The sequence below is a fragment of the Mobula birostris genome, chromosome 12 (assembly GCF_030028105.1).
Source record: "Mobula birostris isolate sMobBir1 chromosome 12, sMobBir1.hap1, whole genome shotgun sequence".
Taxonomy (NCBI): Eukaryota; Metazoa; Chordata; class Chondrichthyes; order Myliobatiformes; family Myliobatidae; genus Mobula; species Mobula birostris.
The window spans coordinates 21140743-21161244 of record NC_092381.1 but is presented as its reverse complement, the minus strand read 5'-3'; the positions used below and the strand labels follow the sequence as shown (position 1 = coordinate 21161244).

Sequence of the window (20502 nt, the reverse complement as noted above, 5' to 3'; positions counted from 1 at the left end):
TAGAAAAAGATGTTAAAATGGTTCTAAATATTTTTGGGCATTGTTTTAAAGAAATCTTTTTTTTAAAGAAATGGCCTTTGTTGTTTTCCATGATTAAGGCGGTGGAAAATATTTACCATTATTCAGATCAACTTTTGTATCTGGTGTAATGACAAGAAACTTTCCCAATCTGTACTTAATTTGACATCTTTGGGCAGTTAGACTCTGATTTTTAAAAATTCTGCAATGCAAAATTACAAGCTAATGATCTTAATCTAAGGTGGTGATAGAGTCTGATACAATTTAAAAGACTGTTAGATAGGTAAATGTATGTAAGAAAAAATGGTGGATTATGGGCTGAATTAGGGAAGGGTTAGATCAATCATTGAGCAAGTTAATATAGGTTGGTACCAAATCCTGGACTGAAAAACCTTTTGCTGTACTGTTTTATGTTCTAAACATAAAAGAAATCGTACCTTTTCTTTTCAAAATACAACGAAGGTTGGCCTCCTATTTTTTTACTTCCATATTTTACCTCTATAATTTTTTAATGTTCTTTATTTCAATACTAACCTAAAACTTAAAGGCTTCAAAATAAAAGGCTGAGGTGTAGCTTAGTTATAATAATGTTTGTCCATTGAACAAAGAAAAATTACTTGCAAAAATCCAAATCAATCTAAAGTTTGGTTTAAGATTTTCTAGTGTTCAAACAGAATTAATGGATATTCAGAGAAGACAGTATACCTGGAAGAATTAAAGTCCTTCCATTTCACAATTCTGGACCCAATAAAGACGAATAGAATGATTTGTCAGATGCAAAGTTTTAAATTGATACAAATTTTGAAGACAAAATTATTCAACAATTGAATTATTAAAATTAAAGATAGATGTTTAGTTAATTTAAGAGTCTAATTAATGCAGAACCTTTTAACTCTTCTCGGGATGTTTCAACACAATTTGTGTCAATGAATGTGCCTTGAAATGTGTTCACTGACCATGTAAGTTTCTACTTGGCAAACAAAAATAGAGACGTGACCATTTAAAACATGCAGAGAAATTTCTTTAGCAGAGGATGGTGGATTTTTGGAATTTATTACCACAGGCAGCTGGGGAGGCTAGGTCATTGGGTGTATTTAAGGCAGAGCTTGATATGTTCTTGATTGGACATGGCATCAAAGATTACGGGGAGAAGGCCGGGGAGGGGGGAAAAATGGATCAGCCATGATTAAATGGTGGAACAGACTCGATGGGCCAAATGGCCTAATTCCACTACTATGTCTTAGGGTTTTATGGTCTAAAAATATATTACATAGAGTAATGAAATCATTGACTAGTCAATCTGTTTTTGTTGATGGTGCTTAAGTGGAAAACATTGTCCAAATAATCTACTCTTTGTGTAAGAACATAAAATTACGTTTTAGGATTTGCAATGTCTGAGCAAATTGGTACTGAATTGAAGTGTACGTCTAGACTATGTCCAGAACCAAGTCCGGACACTGCAACTTTATGACTTCAAGAATGAAAAATTCTACCAACTTAGCCAAATTGCAAAGGTGCTCTTCCAGATGTTTGGGAGACTATAATAAGCTTCATTCTCTGTCTAGCAATGATAGATGCTGAACTTGGGTGCCAAGAGTACAAAAAGTGATTTTTCAGTATCCAGGGCTTCACTTAACTCAGACAAACGTTGTCCAGACAAACAAATTTTGCAGACCTTTGTTCAATTTAGCAGCTTTACCAAGTACATTTTAATTGGCATTAGTAGTTGAAGTATGTAAGTTTCCTTCAATTGACATTGAAGCATAGCTATCTGACTTTCAATCCTTCTTTTTGGCAGGAGGTTATTTGGTGATCAAGAAGAAAAAATGTTCACCGAATACAAATGAGTCTGTATTATGCATGAGGCTGTTTAGGATCAAAAGTCCTGCACTATGAACTTTATAAAACAAATCTAATTAATAAGGAACATTTTTAACACCATTCATTCACTCTGGGTTGACATACATTCCCTATTTTACCTTTAGCAGTTTATTTACCACTTTGGCAACAATATATCATAGCTGGTCATCTTCTCAACTCTTTCCCTCACCACACAAACACAAACACAGACACACACAGGCACAGACACTCCCACACCTCTGCACCTGAATAGAATTTGAATCAGGTGTAGTTTATTCTTTTTTTAATATATATACAAAATACCTACGTTCTTTGAATCTGGATGTAGTCCCATTAAGCAAATACTGGAAACATCCCCATTAATAGTAAATTGTGTGCACATGATGAAGGTTCTCGGAAAGGAAAATTAATGCAGACACACTACCCACAATCTTTTAGGCAGTATGCCCAAAGGACTGGCGTGGAATCACAGAAATGAAAAATTAGTTATTTTAGCTGAGCATATGGAAGAACCACAAGTTAAGTTTCCAGATAGTACGCATGTTTATACAAGTACAGGATAATAGCTTAAGTTTTCAGTCTCTCTTTAGTTTTCTTTGAATAGTACACCTAAATCTGAAGAACCGTATCTCTTTCCTTTCCATGCAGCAGCCGATGAGAACACAGAAAGCAGCCAGAAAAACTCTGTAATAGACTTTGTTTTCAGACTTTTGAGCCTTTTGGTAAACATGGAAAATATCCAAATAGAACCTTCCTCACTACATCAATTCAGTAAGAGTCATGATCCAGACAGCTCCAGAATTTGTTTCCTCGCCAACTAAATAGTTACTTGGCATTCAAAAAACAGCTGGCATCCTTGCTGTCATAATACTGGCAGAGCTTATATTAGTTCTTGGGCTGCTGGTGGCTGATCAACACTTTTACCCATTAGCCCACTCCACCAGTCCCCACCACCGCTACTTTCACAGCAGCCACTCCTCTCCACAGCCCCTCAGCACCCTTCATTCCCCCCCAATCCCATAAACTGCCACTTTACACTTACACTCCACACTTTAAGCTAATCTTGCGTATATATGGCTACATAGTTAATTGAACATTGTGCTTTATAGGATTGTTTATTTGTTGTGTTTCATGTTTTTTATGCTGCATTGTATCTGGAGGAACAAACATTTTGTTTGTTTTTATCCTCGTGTACTAAAGAATGAAAATAAACAATCTTGAATCCTTTCTTTTCCTTGTAAATAACCACCTTATCCCTAACCTGCCATTTCTCCTAAAACCTGAATAATAGATTACTTAGCTATCTATTCCCTGTCCAAGTACAGTTTCTTATTTGTGTTTAGCAGTAGAGTTATTGATCAAAGGTTCAGTTAAAAACATATAAAAGGGCAAAAAAACAAACACTGTCTCTTATGCATCTTCTTTGATCTGTCTGATCCTCTAATGTAAATTGTGTTTGATGTAAAGGGTGTTGAATATGTGGAATAGACTCTCCAGGTAAGTTGTGTAGGAAAAGCCATAGGGGAAAATTTAAATAGATATTGAATTTGTGGCCGAATGGTGCCAGAATACAAATGCACCATATCAAGTAGACTGATTTTTTTTGGCATTGCTGCTATTTGCTGTGTTGCTACTGCACCCTTTGGTGTATTTTCTTTTCATCCCCTAATTATTATTTACACCACCTAAAAAGATACTATCGATAATCATACTTGCTTCTTACTTGTAAGAAGTTCTACTTGACACCATTCCCTATCTTTCACTGTTTACTCTGCTCCAAAGATGCTACCTGACTTGCTGAGTTCATCCAGCATTTTGAAAATATTGCTTAAGATTTCCAGCACCTGCAGGATCTCTTGTGTTTATAATCCCTACCTTTCTCTGTTTATTTTCTGGAATTATAGTCAGTTTGCTGCTTTACATTGTACATACCAAACTGAAGTTGAGATGAGTTCAAACACCTAGCAGTGATTTCCTTCTATAAATTGAACCAATAGTGCTCAGCTTTTGGCCTAGTCATAGACAATGACCTATCAATTTCCATGCATCTTAGTCAGGCTGAACCTGGTTTGCTTTACATGCGAACTTAACTTTAGACATTATATCAAGGCTATTGTTTGATTAAGGTTATTAAATTGGCATCATGAAAATGTAAGTGAACATTTATGAAAAAGGCAAAAAGGATTTTTTAAAAATCTTATCTGATTTGACAATTCGAGAGACAAATCATATAAATATTTCCTCTGAAAGATTGTTGAAGTATCATAACAATGCTTACACACAAGAGATTCTGCAGATGCTAGAAATCTTGAGTAACACACAAAATGCTGGAGGAATTTGGCAGGTCAGGCAGCATCTATGGAGGGAAACAAACAGTCGATGTTGTGGGCCAAGACACTTAAACAGCGCTATCAATGCTTATTATGTCAATATTTATTACTTTCTGTTGCTTTTTCCCCTTTGTATTGAAAATTTTGCTGCTTGGTTAGGATCATAAAATGGGTCTAGAAGTAGCTTAATCCAGCATACAGATGTCATTGCAGCAGCACTTGTAATTATTGGTAGACACAATGGACAACAGCTATAATAAGAAAATGATGCAACTTTCATTTTAGTATGTCAAATTAGAAATAAATAAGTTTTTGCAACAACTTTCTAGTGTACTACAAACATTGTATTTGCATTTTAAAAAACTATGTATATTTAAAAAAATATATGGAGGTACTGTCAGAGAATCATCGACAAATTGATGCTTTGCATCCCATAGATGATGCACGCTGCAGTCATGTCACTCTGATGATAGAGGAAATGAAATTTAAATTGATAGAACTGCCAGTCAAGAGTACTCTGTCCTAGTTAGTGTTCAGTATTTTTCCATCCAAAACTGCTGTCATCTAAGCCATTAGACATCATTAAGATACTTTGCAGATGGTGGAAGGACTTTCCAGAAACCGAACATGTCCAGTCCACCATGGAATATCTAACTTGCAGTAAGAACTGTGGTCAAGGACCTGGTTGAGTTTGTTTGGTATTGATAGTTGAGTGGGGGGAGGGGTTATGGGTGGTGCGGGCGATCCTTGAGTATGAGCAAGAATAATAAGTTCATGGATATAAATTCCTTTCTTTGGTCATTGACTGGGGCTTGCATGATTTGAAAGTTGCTTGCTGCTTATCAGCCTAAGCTTGGATTTTGTCCATGTCTTGCTGTGTTCAGCGTGGGCTTTTCATTACCCACAGCTTTAAAGTATTCCCATGTTCATTTCAGTTAGCCAGATTCTAGTTTTTTTTTTACTATAAGACTGCATAATGTCGGCCTTCATTAGACTAGGACTAAAACCGTTAAACCACTGAGCATTGATGCTTCACACTAGACGTTTGGCTGGGTGACAAACCTGCTGGAACACCAGTGTTGTTTGTTTCCTTCACCAAATTATTTATCTGTAAATCAAAGGTGGACCTTTCAGTTGTGTTTTAAACAGATCCAGAATTGAATTCCTCCATAAAACATTATATTATAGAAACAATTATGGAGGATACCTGAATAAAGTTTTACCATTCTCAGTTTTATCTGAGAAGTACCACTTTGTTAAACTCATAATCTTGTGCTCCATGCTGGTTGAAGGGAGCTGGAATCATTTCAACAACTTCTTAGAATGAATAACAGATTTGTTTAGCTGAGTCAAAATTTATATTAAATGTATTATATTTCAGACACGCAATCTAGTTATGCAGAATGCCCACAAAAACAAATTTGTCTTCTTTGAACATGCCAGGTATGGGCTAATGATACCACTTAAACTAAGTAATCATTATACATGGTATTCTTTAAGCTGCAAGCTATTATGCACAGAGTGCAGAAGCTAATGAGATAAAATTAATCTCATATTATGAAGAAGAAAATAGATTTCTTTTATAAAAGATTTTTTGTTATAATCACTTAATTATAAGTATTTACAAATTTAGCCTGTGTCTTACGTCTTGCGCAGCAAATGTTTAGTTTTGAAGGTTGAATAACATATACATTTTGATTTAGAAGGGCACGACTGAGGTGACACAAAATGGCAATTAAAGAAGACTTTCTTCTGCTCTGCTAAGTTGGAGTCGCCACCTTCGACAGGTTTTCTGTCCCATGGCATACTCTTAAGCCAGAGTGTAGCTAACTAGCAGGATGTATTTGTCATACAAGTCATTGAAGTCAGATAAGCAGCAATGTGACCAGTAATTGGAACAGATATCACCTGCCTCTTAGGCACAAACCCCACAAATTTTTTACCCAGTGTTGATCAAACCATGTCAGTCATTAACTTTGACAGGACAGTTCTACATGTGATCCACATTTCCAATCCCGAAATTCCAGTGTCAGATGTCATCTAATGACATTACAAGTCACATCACAGAATTTTTTCAGGAATGCATTACTTCCATAAATCAAGGAATAGCTGTACGTTTTGCCAGAAATATTGAGGAGAGTGATGCAGACAAAATGGCACAGCTCTAAATTAACTGCAGGAATGGCAGTGCCTCAGTGTAATTTTGCATTACTTATTGAAACTTATAGGACATGTTGATGAGGTATTTACTAAAGCATATTGATTCTGAGCTTCTGAAATATAGGCATAGAGTATTAAAGTAGGGTGTTTTTATTAATTCTTTATAAAACTGGTGAAGTCACCAGTGAAATATTACATTCAATTCGAGTCACCACACTTTAGGAAAAGTATGTAATTCAAAAGAGGGTTTGAAAAAGATATAACTAGTATTTTTTTCTAGAGGAGAGGGACTTTGCCCATTAAACTTGAGTGCTCAAGCTGTTCTTGCAGCAGAGAATGTTTGGAGTCAATTTGATAGCAATGTACAACATCATCATAGAAACATAGAAAATAGGTGCAGGAGTAGGCCATTCGGCCCTTCGAGCCTGCACCGCCATTTATTATGATCATGGCTGATCATCCAACTCAGAACCCCGCCCCAGCCTTCCCTCCATACCCCCTGATCCCCATAGCCACAAGGGCCATATCTAACTCCCTCTTAAATATAGCCAATGTACTGGCCTCAACTGCTTCCTGTGGCAGAAAATTCCACAGATTCACCACTCTCTGAGTGAAGAAGTTTTTCCTAATCTCGGTCCTAAAAGGCTTCCCCTTTATCCTCAAACTGTGACCCCTTGTTCTGGACTTCCCCAACATCGGGAACAATCTTCCTGCATCTAGCCTGTCCAATCCCTTTAGGATTTTATACGTTTCAATCAGATCCCCCCTCAATCTTCTAAATTCCAACGAGTACAAGCCCAGTTCATCCAGTCTTTCATCATATGAAAGTCCTGCCATCCCAGGAATCAATCTGGTGAAGCTTCTTTGTACTCCCTCTATGGCAAGGATGTCTTTCCTCAGATTAGGGGACCAAAACTGCACACAATACTCCAGGTGTGGTCTCACCGAGGCCTTGTACAACTGCAGTAGTACCTCCCTGCTCCTGTACTCGAATCCTCTTGCTATAAATGCCAGCATACCATTCGCTTTTTTCACCGCCTGCTGTACCTGCATGCCCACTTTCAATGACTGGTGTATAATGACACCCAGGTCTCGTTGCACCTCCCCTTTTCCTAATCGGCCACCATTCAGATAATAATGTTTTCCTATTTTTGCCACCAAAGTGGATAACTTCACATTTATCCACATTAAATTGCATCTGCCATGAATTTGCCCACTCACCTAACCTATCCAAGTCACCCTGCATCCTCTTAGCATCCTCCACACAGCTAACACTGCCGCCCAGCTTCGTGTCATCCGCAAACTTGGAGATGCTGCATTTAATTCCCTCATCCAAGTCATTAATATATATTGTAAACAACTGGTGTCCCAGCACTGAGCCTTGCGGTACCCCACTAGTCACTGCCTGCCATTCTGAAAAGGTCCCGTTTATTCCCACTCTTTGCTTCCTGTCTGCTAACCAATTCTCCACCCACATCAATACCTTACCCCCAATACCGTGTGCTTTAAGTTTGCACACTAATCTCCTGTGTGGGACCTTGTCAAAAGCCTTTTGAAAATCCAAATATACCACATCCACTGGTTCTCCCCTATCCACTCTACTAGTTACATCCTCAAAAAATTCAATGAGATTCGTCAGACATGATTTTCCTTTCACAAATCCATGCTGACTATGTCCGATGATTTCACCGCTTTCCAAATGTGCTGTTATCACATCTTTGATAACTGACTCCAGCAGTTTCCCCACCACCGACGTTAGGCTAACCGGTCTATAATTCCCCGGTTTCTCTCTCCTTCCTTTTTTAAAAAGTGCGGTTACATTAGCCACCCTCCAATCCTCAGGAACTAGTCCAGAATCTAACAAGTTTTGAAAAATTATCACTAATGCATCCACTATTTCTTGGGCTACTTCCTTAAGCACTCTAGGATGCAGACCATCTGGCCCTGGGGATTTATCTGCCTTCAATCCCTTCAATTTACCTAACACCACTTCCCTACTAACAAGTATTTCGCTCAGTTCCTCCATCTCACTGGACCCTCTGTCCCCTACTATTTCTGGGTTTGAACAAGGTAGATAAGCAAATGCTGTTCCAATTAAATTGTGCAAGGCCTGGGAACTGCAAATTTAAAGTGATGGGGTAAAATACTGCAGGGATGTGTAGCAATTTTCATTATTTATGGAGTGCTTATGACTAAAGCTCATGTTTAAGTGTGGTGGAAGTAAAGTTCGTCAAAGCTTTTAGAGGAGAATTGGACAGGTCTGTGAAGAACAGGATTGTTCTACAAACAGCTGATATGCCAGTGGGCTTAATGACTTCATTCTGTGCCGTAATGATTCTCAGCATGTTTACTTAATTTACCCAATAGCCTATTTTACACATGTGTCCATTGCTCTCTACTTTGACACCATCTGTGCCCTAAATTCATATTATTAAATGTTTTGAAACTGCACATATGTTATTACATCTCTCACTGAACAATGAATTGTTCTTTTATTCAGTAATTTTATTATAATGTTAAAGTTGGTAATCATGCCAAATCTGTAATTTAAAATTGGGCATTATTTACCCGCATATTTTGCCAATATCCTAGCATTAACAAAGTGGTTTGCCCTGATGACAGACATATTGGCAATGTACTTCAACATTAAAAATCTATCTCCACAATCTGAATGAAGTAATAAAAACTTTTCCCACATATTCAGTGGTCACTTTATTAGGTAGATCTGCACACCTAATTTATTCAAATATCTAATCCATCAATCCGTGGTGGCAACTCACTGCATAAAAGCATGCAGACATTGTCAGATGTTTTAGTTGTTGTTCAGACCAAGCATCAGAATGGGGAAGGAATGTAATCTAAATGACTTTGACCATGGAGTGATTGTTGAAACCAGATGGGGTGGTTTGAGTATCTCAGGAACTGTTGATCTCCTGGGATTTTCACACACAACAGTCTCTAGAGTTTACGGAGAATGGTGCGAAAAGAAAAGAACGTCCATTGCGCAGCAGTTCTGTGGGTGAAATTGCCTTGTTAATGAGGGAGGTGAGAGGAGAATGGCCAGACTGGTTCAAGCTGACAGGAAGGCAACAGCAACTCAAATAACCACATGTTACAACAGTGGTTACAACAGAGCATCTTTGAACACACAACACATTGAACCTTGAAGTGGATAGGCTACAGCAGCAGAAAACCACACTGGCTTCCACTCCTGTACCTAATAAAGTAGCCACTGGGTATATAATGCATCAGGAGGACTAGACATAAGGACCATTCATTTGCTATGCAAATGCCATAAAAAGATCATGACATATATTAAATCAGAAATCTAAACATTGTAAAGCTTTTCGTCTTTGCCAAAAAATTGTTTTCTTCCAAAAAGATTAGGGATAATTAAAACAGTCACAGTCCTGGTATTGTTTAAGCTATAAAAAACAAATAAATTAAATGTCTTTGTTGTCACAGAAATATTTTGAGGCATAATTTCAATTATCTATAACCAAGTACCATAGCAGTAATGGTGAGATCATGTTTTTTTTTACTGTAAATTGGCCAATGTGCTATATATCCATTAATTGGTCAGCAGCACCAAGTGACACCCACAATTGATGTTCATAGGCATAGGTGTGATCTTGCTAAGTTATCTGTCATGGACCACAAATTGAAGGATAGACAAAACCTCAAGATTCAAGGCTCATTGTATGAAAGAAATTACTCATCCATATTAATTATCCAGAGACAAACATAATAGTTGCCCGCGCTAACAGCTTTTCTTTATCTGCTCCTGTTATTTCATATGTTATGTAAATTATTCCATAATTTTGCTTCCATTGACCTGCCCAGGAATTTATTCCCTATTCTAGGAAGAAGCTGTTTCTGTGGTGTGATTGTATTGGGTTTGCTGACCACAAAGTCTAAACTCAAATGAAGGTCTTAAGCCCTATCCAGTATAGAGAACTATGGGAGTCCTCACTTAAAGGACAAGTACTGTAACCACCTACTCTTCAAAGACAAGTTCACTTCCCTATTTTCCCTCCGTGGCGAGTTTAACTGCAAGTACTCACTATTTGAGTGGTAGGTTAACCTCCTGCCTCCCCACATACCAAGGAGGAAATACTTCCAGCTAACAAAGTAGTTTAAACACAGTTCATTTACTTTTGGTGATACATGCTTAAATTTTCATAAAATTTTTAGAACATTTAAAACCCACAGGATTTCTATCTTATAAAAGATTTCCAAATGACTAACTATTTCTAAAACACAAACTATTTCCAAAACTCGGGTACAATTATTATAAACTAAAAAGACATACCATTGAGTTGTAGACGAACAGCGTCTGTTGCTGAAATCATAGGCAGAGGAATGGATTCTAGTTCACTTTGTTTTTTTGTCATTCTTCGAGATATTCCTGGACTGTTCCTAATAAGCTGGACTGCTCTCTTACATTTACTGTTTTTGTTTCTGCCACTTGGGTGACTTCACACAAATGTGATATTTCTTCAGATAACTTTTCACATAGGTATTCTAAAAACTTTTGGGGTCAGAGCTCCTAGATACCCACAACTTGTGCTGTGAGAGGAGGCCCTCTGAGTACACACATCTTCCAACTGTTAATAGATCAGCTATTTGATGTGCTAAGTGATAGTATTAATCTGGTCTCCACTGAGACTCATAGAGTTAGATTTTAAGGAGCACTCTAAAAGAAAACAGATGTAAAGAGCGTAACTAGATTCATGTCTACATGTTGAATGTGGTGATGCTTTAAAGATCTGAATTGGAGAAGCATAGGTATCTTGGAGGGTGTAGGGCTGTGAGAGACGGCAAAGATGGGGATCAACTATGTCAAATAGGGGCAGGGTGATCAATTATTTTTAAATAGGTTAAAAATCTTAAAAGTAAACCATTGCTTAACTCTGAGTCAACTTGAGTTGGTGAATCTGAGTGTTGGGGTAATAGGCAAGCTACGGCTGCTGAATGTTTGGGTTAGGGTTAAGATGGACAACTCTAGTACTTAGTAGTTAAAAAATGACCTTCAGTTTACAGAGGGTAGAACAATGGGCCCCAGTCAGAAGTACATTGAAAGGATCAAGTCTAGTGATAACAAAGGAAAAGTTGAAAGTTTCAGTAGTAGATGTGCACATTGTTAACAGCACTTGAATACTCCCCATCAGATAATGTACTTGTTGAGTTTGTAAATGACTCATATGGATTTAATTCATAGTTATTGATAGGGGTATTCTAGAATGTACAGGGTAACTCTAGGTGATTTCATTCAAGCCTCTTTTTTTTTATTTATTCATAAAGTTTTTGGCATATGGGTGTCAGTGTCAAGAGAAGCATTTATTTCACATCTCTAATTGCCCCTAAAGGTGGTATTGAGCTATATTCTTGAACTGCCGTAGTCACTTTGGTGAAAGAATCCTTGCTGTTTTGTTGGATAGCAGCCTACAGATGATGTGTTGCCAGCAGTATATTATTGTATACAGGGTCGTATTATCTGTTCCAATTATACACAGCTTGGAGGGGCATCTGCTGGTGTTGGTGCTCACATGCATTTGCTGCCTCTCCTCTTTTGGAGTAATCATCAGCACCTGGAGTGAACATTGTAGATGGTGCACTTGGCAGCCATTGCGTACTGGCAATGAATCTCTGAAGTGGGTAAGATACCAGCCAAGTGGCTTCTCTCTCCTTTTTAAGAGGTGCTAGTGCAGCTGTTACCCAGGGAAATGGAGAGCATTCCAAGTTGTACTTTGCAGATATTGGAAAGGATTTGGGGTGTCAGGAGACAAATCATTTGCCACAGAAAACCCAGCCTCTGACTCACTTTGGTAGCCATGATATATATGTATGCTTGGTCTAGTTGAGTTTTTGATCAGTGGTGATCCAAAGGTTGTTGATGGTGGGAGACTTGGTGAGAGTAAGGCTATTGAATATTGAGGATAAATACTTAAACACTGTCTTGTTAGATATTGTCCCATTGCCCGTCACTCTTATGGAGCATATGTTAGTTGTCAATTAGATCTTGTCTGAATGTTGTCAAGGTGTTGCTGCATGAAGGCAAGGGCAAATCCATTTGCTGAGGTGTTGCACATGGAATTTACACCCTACCCCTGACATAGTGATTGGAAGTGGTCAATGATAAAGCAAGTGAAGAAGTCGAGTTTTACACTTTGTCCTGAGTGATGCCTTGGGTGTTGACATGATTAACATTCAACACCAATACCAGCTTTCTTTGTGTGAGGTCTGACTCCAGCCAGCAGAGTTTTCACTTGATTCTGTTTTACCAGGGCTCCTTAATACTGAGGGCAGTTGTACCATCTTCACTCTTTAATTCAGCCATTTGGATTATGTAAAAGGTCTGGGGCCAAATTGTCTACGCAAAACCAAAATTGGGTAAGGAAACATTTATCCCTCTAAGCAATTGGGTTGTTTTATGGTCAAATTTTCTTTAGTCTTAAGAGTTTTCCTGATGAACAGGTGGCAGTTGAAGTTGAAAAGATTCACTGTAGATGCATTAAGCTTACATAAGTTTGAAATTTAAATTTGTATTATTGTAGGCAGCTCGAAGATATTTGTGTCAATTCCCCATTTTTTTTGGAAAATGCATACACCAGTTCTGCTGAATTTATAATTTATGTTTATGATCTCTGAGCAAGCCAATTAAACATTCCAGATGTTTAAACAAATGACTGTCTTGTTTCTTCTTAAGTCCAAATGACAAATTTGAATGGCATGTTGGCTTAACTTTTACAATCAAACTGCCATCATCCACTATTTTCAATTTTGTTTTAATCTAATCCTGAAACATAGAATTTGGCCTTCATCCTTTTGCTTATTATTTTCAAAGTTATCTTTTGGTTCTGCATCATGAATACTTTCAGAAGTGATGCAAATATGATTAAATATTATTTACTTGAACCCATCTATGTAGCCATCAAACATGATAAATTAATCATTTAAATTGACAGTGAAAAAGTAAATTTCTAATCAAACCATGAGAATTCTTTGAAATTCCTTTCCTGACTCTTTCCATAAGGTTTATTAACAGATTAGTGTTTCCATATAAATATAAATCATATAAAAATGTCATTCATTTTAATGTTTTTCTTTGTTCCAGGTTAAATAGAACATAGAACAGTACAGCGCAGTTCAGGCCCCTTGACCCATAACTTTGCCAACCTTTAACATACTCCATGATTAATCTAAGCCTTCCCACCCACAAAGCCCTCCATTTTTCTTTCATCCACTCTTATGCCTATATAAGAGTTCCTTAAATGTTCCTGATGTATCTGCCTCGACCACCACCCTGGCAGCAAGTTCCATACAGCTACCACTCTGCGTTTTAAAAAAAAACTACCTCTAATATCTCCCCCCCCCCCCCCAATACCTTAAAATTATTCCACTTGCATTAACCATCTCTCCCCTGGGGCAAGGTCTCTGGCTGTCCTCTTGTTCTACAGTATGCTTCTTAGGTTATCGATCTAACTATTATCTTTCAACTTTGCAGACCTACTTCTGAATTTCAAAAGAAGAGTTTAAAATTAGCTGACAAAAGTAAATTGTTAACAACATAGTATAGTGCTAAGTTTGACAGATTGTCACACTGAACAACATATTATCTTATCCATGAAATATTGAGTAAATAAATTGCCAAGTACCTTCATTCATAGATTTTTTGAATAACTGTCTTGATTTTTGCAAATTCATTGCTTTTTAATGCCTATATCATGAAATATAAATGTCTTTCGCACCATAGAATTATATTTTGTTTTAACTTTTCATCAACTAATTTGAATATGACAAAAGCTCACTTTAATCTGATTTCATCAATACTCCCATACATTTTTAATCATAACTTGTCAAAAGAAAGGCTTATTGAATATTTAAGACCTTTGTTAACTTGTTTCAAGTAATAGTTCAGTATTTACAGTACTGTGCAAACATCCTAGACACATAAAGCTAGGGTGCCTAAGATATTTGTAAATCTGGTGGGAGCAAAGGATGTTGGGAATGACAGAAATAGAGTATTATGGGAAGGGTGTAGGACAAATGGGAGAGAAGATGTGCCCGGGGTGGGAGGTGGCACGGGTGCAGACACACTCAGCCCTGAGACACTAGGCAGGGTAATTTAATCCCAAACAATAGCTTATTGATCATTACAGAATGTCTCTCTGCTGTTACTCGCTCCCCACTTTTCCCTGCCCCCTTCCCACTCTCAGTCCACAATACAGACCCATATCAGAATCATTACTCACACATGTCATGAAAGTTGTTTATGTTTTGTAGCAACTGTACAGTGCAGTACATAAACTTACTAAAGTACTGTGCAAGTCTTTAGCACCCTAGCTCTCCATACGCTCCTCAGACTTTTGCACCGTACTGTATACGCCAAGGGCCCCAACCTTTCTTGCACTGCTGACCGGTCTAATATTGACAATATTCTTGTGGACCGGCCCACCCGGGGTGGGGGGAGGGGGCGCAGGGGGCGGGTGTTCAACCGTGTTCAAGTAGGGTTAAGCTCACCTCTACATATCCTTTACAGTCAGGGTCGCCAACTTTCTCACTCCCAAATAAGAGACAAAAGTAGCAGTCAAATCCTGGGACACTTTACCCCAGGAAAGACTACAATGACCATGAAGCCTTGCACGGGCACCTGTGTGCGCATGCGTGTACGTGCCAATTTTTCCCCACAAATCGGTTTTGCCTTCATCTTCCCGACTATACTGTACATACATTATTTCTACTTTATATAGGCTGTGTATTTATCATATCATTCCTGCTTTTACTATATGTTAGTGTTATTTATTTTCGGTTTTATGTGTTATTTGGTATGATTTATTAGGTTATTTTTTGGGTCTGGGAATGCTCAAAAATTTTTCCCATATAAATTAAAAGTAATTGCTTCTTTGCTTCACACTATTTCGGCACGAAAGGTTTCATAGGAACGCTCTACCTTAGCTGGGGAAATGCGGGACAAGGGTGGTCCCGTATGGGACAAACCAATTTAGCTCAATATCCGGGATGTCCCGGCAAATATGGGACAGTAGGCAACCGTATGTTCAGGTTCAACAGTGCGTGACAGGGAATGAGGAAAAGGTGCAGCTGACTCATATCGTTTCCTCATGGCCCGGTAGCACATGCTTTGCGGCCTGGTACCGGTCTGCAGCCCGATGGTTGGGGACCACAGGTATACGCCATTTGTGAAATAACTATGGTTCACTATTTTTAAAAGAAAATAAGCAGGAAAATTCTGGAAATATTCAGCAAATCAAACATCTAAGGGGATGTTTCTTTTACCACAGTTGCTTTCATTCATTTCTATTTTACTACGTGTTTAGTATTTACCAAAAATAGATCTATGTTGGTCTCCATCCTCTCAAGAATCTTCTGTTTTGGTCTGTCTGCCATTCTCCACTTACTCAGCAACTTCAGAATATTTCATTTCAAAATTTATTCGGTTTTCACTTCAGGCCGTTGACCTAAAGGACGAACTGTGTATTCAAGTTTTAAACTTCATATTTAGTGTTGATTTTTAAGGTAGATTTTAGATTATTTATTTGAATTGCTCAGAAGTTACTAAAAGCAGATCAGTAAAAGTGAGTAACACACATAAAATGCTGGAGGAACTCAGCAGACCAGGCTGCATCTATGGAAAAGAGTGCAGTTGACATTTCAGGCCGAGACCCTTTGGCAGGAATGCTGCCTGGCCTGCTGAGTTCCTCCAGCATTTTGTGTGTGTTGCTTGGATTTCCAGCATTTACAGATTTGCTCTTGTTTGCAATAGAAGTGAGTAACACATTGCTCTTGTACCCAAGACTCAGACTAATTAATGTGCCCAACCAGCAACATTAAAATTATTTTTAAATAATCTGATTAACACTTGTGAGAAATTGCAGCATGCAACAAAAGTACCATTGATGGTAATGCTTTTTCATATGCCCTGAGGATGTCAAAACAGCCAAACAAACATGTTGTTTTTCTTTTTTTAACTCTTGCAAACTGGTTATAGAAAAGTAGCCTCTATAAATACAGCTTTAAAAAAAAAATCCTGATCCAAATGTAGGGATTTATACCAGAGAATGAGAAAATGATCTATATGGGTTGGAGGGGCATAGAGTTAATCAAACTAAAGGCTTAATTGAAATACTTTATTGTACATGATTTGAAAACAGAAACTTAAAAAAATGTACATCAATAACTTCCACCATTCAGGAGACGTGAGAAAGATTCCATTATTTTAGACAACCTAATCAACCTTATCTAGGTTCATGTTCAACAAAAGTTGTTTTATCATCAGTCTTCTGTTTTATGCTTGAAAAGAAATGACAATATGGAATGGCCAAGCTTGGGAGAAAATAATTGTACAATGAAATCTGAAGATTTGCATATTTTATTAAGCATGGAGAAGTAAGATGGTATCTCAGCCAGGACGTAGACACACACATCATGGAAGTAGCCCTTTGACCCACTAAGTCTGCATCGACCAACAACCACCCATTTATATTAATCCTACATTAATTTCATACATTCTCATTGAGTTGGCCTGGATCCTATCACTCACCTAGACGCGACTTCCAGTGGCCAATTAATCTACCACATCACACTTTTGTAAAGTGGGAAGAAGCTGGATCACTCAGAGAAAACCCACACTGTCAGAAGGAGATTGTGCTGAGGCCAGAATTGAGATGGGTGTTGTGAAGCCGTGGCTTCAATAGCCGCACAACTGTGCCGCATATTTTTTGGAATTATATCATCCATAATATAAGAATTCAAATTCTCATTGCATAAATTTAAACTTAAACACCAAGTATTAAAGTATGCTGCGTAATGCTTTACTGTACTATGTAGTTTGAGTCAATGCCATGAATAGTAATTTACATTGTTTACAATGCCGTAACAGACGTAATTATTTAAAAGAAGATAGCCATCAAATTGATGTTGTCATTGAAAATTTAATGTAGAATTTCCAATTCCCTCAGTGTATAGCATGTACTTTTTTGTTGTTATTGTCTTCCCATCCTTTCCCCCCACTCCCCACCTAGTGGCATTTCCTGGTTCTGTTCACAACTTCCTCAAGTTCAGTATAAGTGTCCAGCTATGCAGAATTGGAGAAGATTTCACCCATCAGTCTACGACTTTCCACAAGTAACTCTGAGCTGTGTATTACTACTATGGAAAAGTCCTACTTAACTGTATTACTGGAGAGTATTTGATGGTTGTATAGGTGTAGGCTCTGTCTTGAATTGATACAAAATACAAATTTACTTTCCTGGACCTGGTGAGTTCATTAAAAGTCTTTCTGAATTGTATCCAGAGGTTCAATACCAACATGGTTATGTCTACACATGTTTTTGATAAGAATGGCAGCTTTTCCCTGTTGCTGGGTAAATTAGGTCTTTTCTGCTCCCTATTGCACTCACAAATAATTATAGTGAGGCATCTCATTGAATTTTGCTATTACCATTGTTAAGGCACCATTCATTTACTGATGCATTGTCTCTTTAAAATGTAGCTGAGATTATGAATTGAGAGTCACACTTGCTGTGACACCTAAATGAATTTTAGTCAACATTGTCTGGTCTTCCTAGCTGTGATTCACAGCTCTTAGGAACCCATTGTTCAGGGTTGAATTTTAAATTTAATCTACAGTATATATTCAGATTTGAAGATTGGAGGCTGAAGTTAGTTGCTATATGTTCTAACTCCAAAAACACCCTAACCGTATTAGTCACACTAAGGGATGACCTACAGTAATTAGGTCATAATTAATAAAAGCACATTTTGTCTTCCATTGTAACCTGTGTTGGATGGTAAGTTTCATAAATTCACATCCTTGGTGATCCAAAAGAAAAAAAATATATACGCATTGGATGCAAGAAGTGCTGTAAAAGTGTACATCAGGGATCAGCTCTCCCTGTCCCAATCCCAGCTGTGACCTCTCTGTACTTGACTATATACAACTGTTCCAATGAATTTCAGCTTAAGCTTTAAAGTCTTCTCATAATTTTGTCTTCCACATTAAATAATCACTTCAGCAATTTCAAATAATCTGCAATTTCAGGATTTAAGTGTAATGTTTTAACCATTCAGTTTTTTCTGCTCTTGGTTTTAAGTAATTGTTCTGTCTACATTTCCTTGAGACTGATCAATTATTACTGTCCATATTTTCCCTGCATTATGATCTATGCTTTCTATTCCCACGTAGACCTGCCCATGTGTTTTCTCTTCCCCTCCCAACTTTCTCTACATCTGGAAATTCATTGTATCTGCCTAAACATCTCATTGCTTTAGTAAAGCTGCCAACATAATTAAAGACACCACCCATCCCCCATTCCGGACAATCATTCTTCTCCCCAAAATAAATCAGGCAGAAGATGATAAAAACCTGAAAGCGCATACTACCAGGCTCAAGGACAGTCCTAATCCATTGTTATAAGACTATTGCGCAGTCAAAAAGATGGACTCCTGACCTCACGGTCTACCTCGTTATGCCTTGCGCATTATTGTCTGCCTGCATTGCACTTTCTTTGTACTGTAGTACTTTATTCCACGTTCTATTTTTTTTTTACTTCTTATGAACTCAGTGCACTGTTGCAATAAATTGATCTACATGAACAATATGCAGGACTGCTTCTTCACTGCACCCTGGTGCGTGTGACAATGATAAACCAATACACAAATTTATTTCTTAGCTTTTCCCTGTTCACATGACAATCTCAAATTTTAATTCTTCCTCCCCAAAGATGCATGCAGGTGTCCATCCATCATGCTTGTTTATCCCCCAGCCCTGCATCCCTATCAAATCTGCATATTTCCATTTCTTTTCACCCAACTATGGGTGGCTGGTGCCTTGAAATTGGATTTTCTTAAACTGCACTAGTTCAGAATTGGGTTTAATATCATTGGCATAAGTCATGAAATTTGTTATTTTGTGGCGGCAGTACAGTGCAACGCATAATTTTTAAGGTATATAAATTACAACAAGAAATATATAGTTTTATTTATTTAAATTAAGTAAGAAGTGCAAAAAAGAGAGAGGTAGGGTATATGGATTCCTTGTCAATTTAGAAATTTGATGGAGGGTGAGAAGCTGTTCCTGAAATGATGAGTGTGTGTCTTCAGGCTCTTGTGCCACCTTCTTGATGGTAGCAATAAGAGGGCATATCCTGAGTGACGAGGGTTCTTAATGATGGATGCTGCCTTCTTGAGGCATCGCCTTTTGAAGGTGTCCTCAATGCTTGTTGAGGCTGGTGACCATGATGGAGCTGGCTGAGTTTACAATTTTCTGCAGCTTCTTCTGGTCCTGTGCCCCTCCATACCTGCCGGTGATGTAACAAGTTAGAATGCTCTCCATGTTACATCTGTAGAAATTTGCGAGTGTCCTTGGTGACATTGAATGGAATTGACTTTATTACTTACATCCTTCATATACATGATGAGTAAAAATCTTTACATTACATCTCCATCTAAATGTGCAATTTATAATAAATAGTATGTACAAGACATAGAAATACAATTGTATTACCATGAATTAATCAATCTGATGGCCTGGTGGAGGAAGCTGTCCCGAAGCCTTTTGGTCCTGGCTTTTATGCTGTGGCATCGTTTCCCGGATGGTAGCAGCTGGAACGAGTTGTGGTTAGGGTGACTCTGGTCCCCAATGATCCTTCGGGCCCTTTTTACACACCTGTCTCTGTAAATGCCCTGAATTCACATCTACAGTTGCGCTGGGCCGTCTGCACCACTCTCTGCAGAGTCCTGCAATTGAGGGAAGTACAGTTCCCGTACCAGGCAGTGATGCAGCCAGTCAGGATGCTCTCCGTTGTGCCCCTGTAGAAAGTTCTTGGGATTTGGGGGCCCATACCAAACTTTTTCCAACCGTCTGAGTTGAAAGAGGTGCTGTTGTGCCTTTTTCACCACACTGCTGTACAGACCACATGAGACCACCTACAAAGTCTCCTCAAACTCCTAATAAAATGTAGCCTCTGTCGTGCCTTCTTTGTAATTGCATCAGTTTTTTTGGGTGCAAAATAGATCTTTAGAGATGTTGACACACAGAACTTGAACCTTACCACTACTGATCTCTCAGTGAGAACTGGTGTATATTCCCTCGACTTCCTCTTTCTGAAGTCCA

The 20502-nt window shown here is 38.0% G+C and overlaps 1 protein-coding gene and 1 long non-coding RNA gene across 5 annotated transcripts in view; one reads left to right on the top strand and one right to left on the bottom strand.

Moving 5' to 3' along the window:
* The window catches only part of LOC140205773 (uncharacterized), a 139890-nt gene that overhangs the window by 5664 nt on the left and 113724 nt on the right, over positions 1-20502 (bottom strand). The gene's annotated exons all lie outside the window — the stretch shown is intronic.
* Positions 1-20502, top strand: part of tgfbr3 (transforming growth factor, beta receptor III) — a 158829-nt gene that overhangs the window by 80254 nt on the left and 58073 nt on the right. The gene's annotated exons all lie outside the window — the stretch shown is intronic.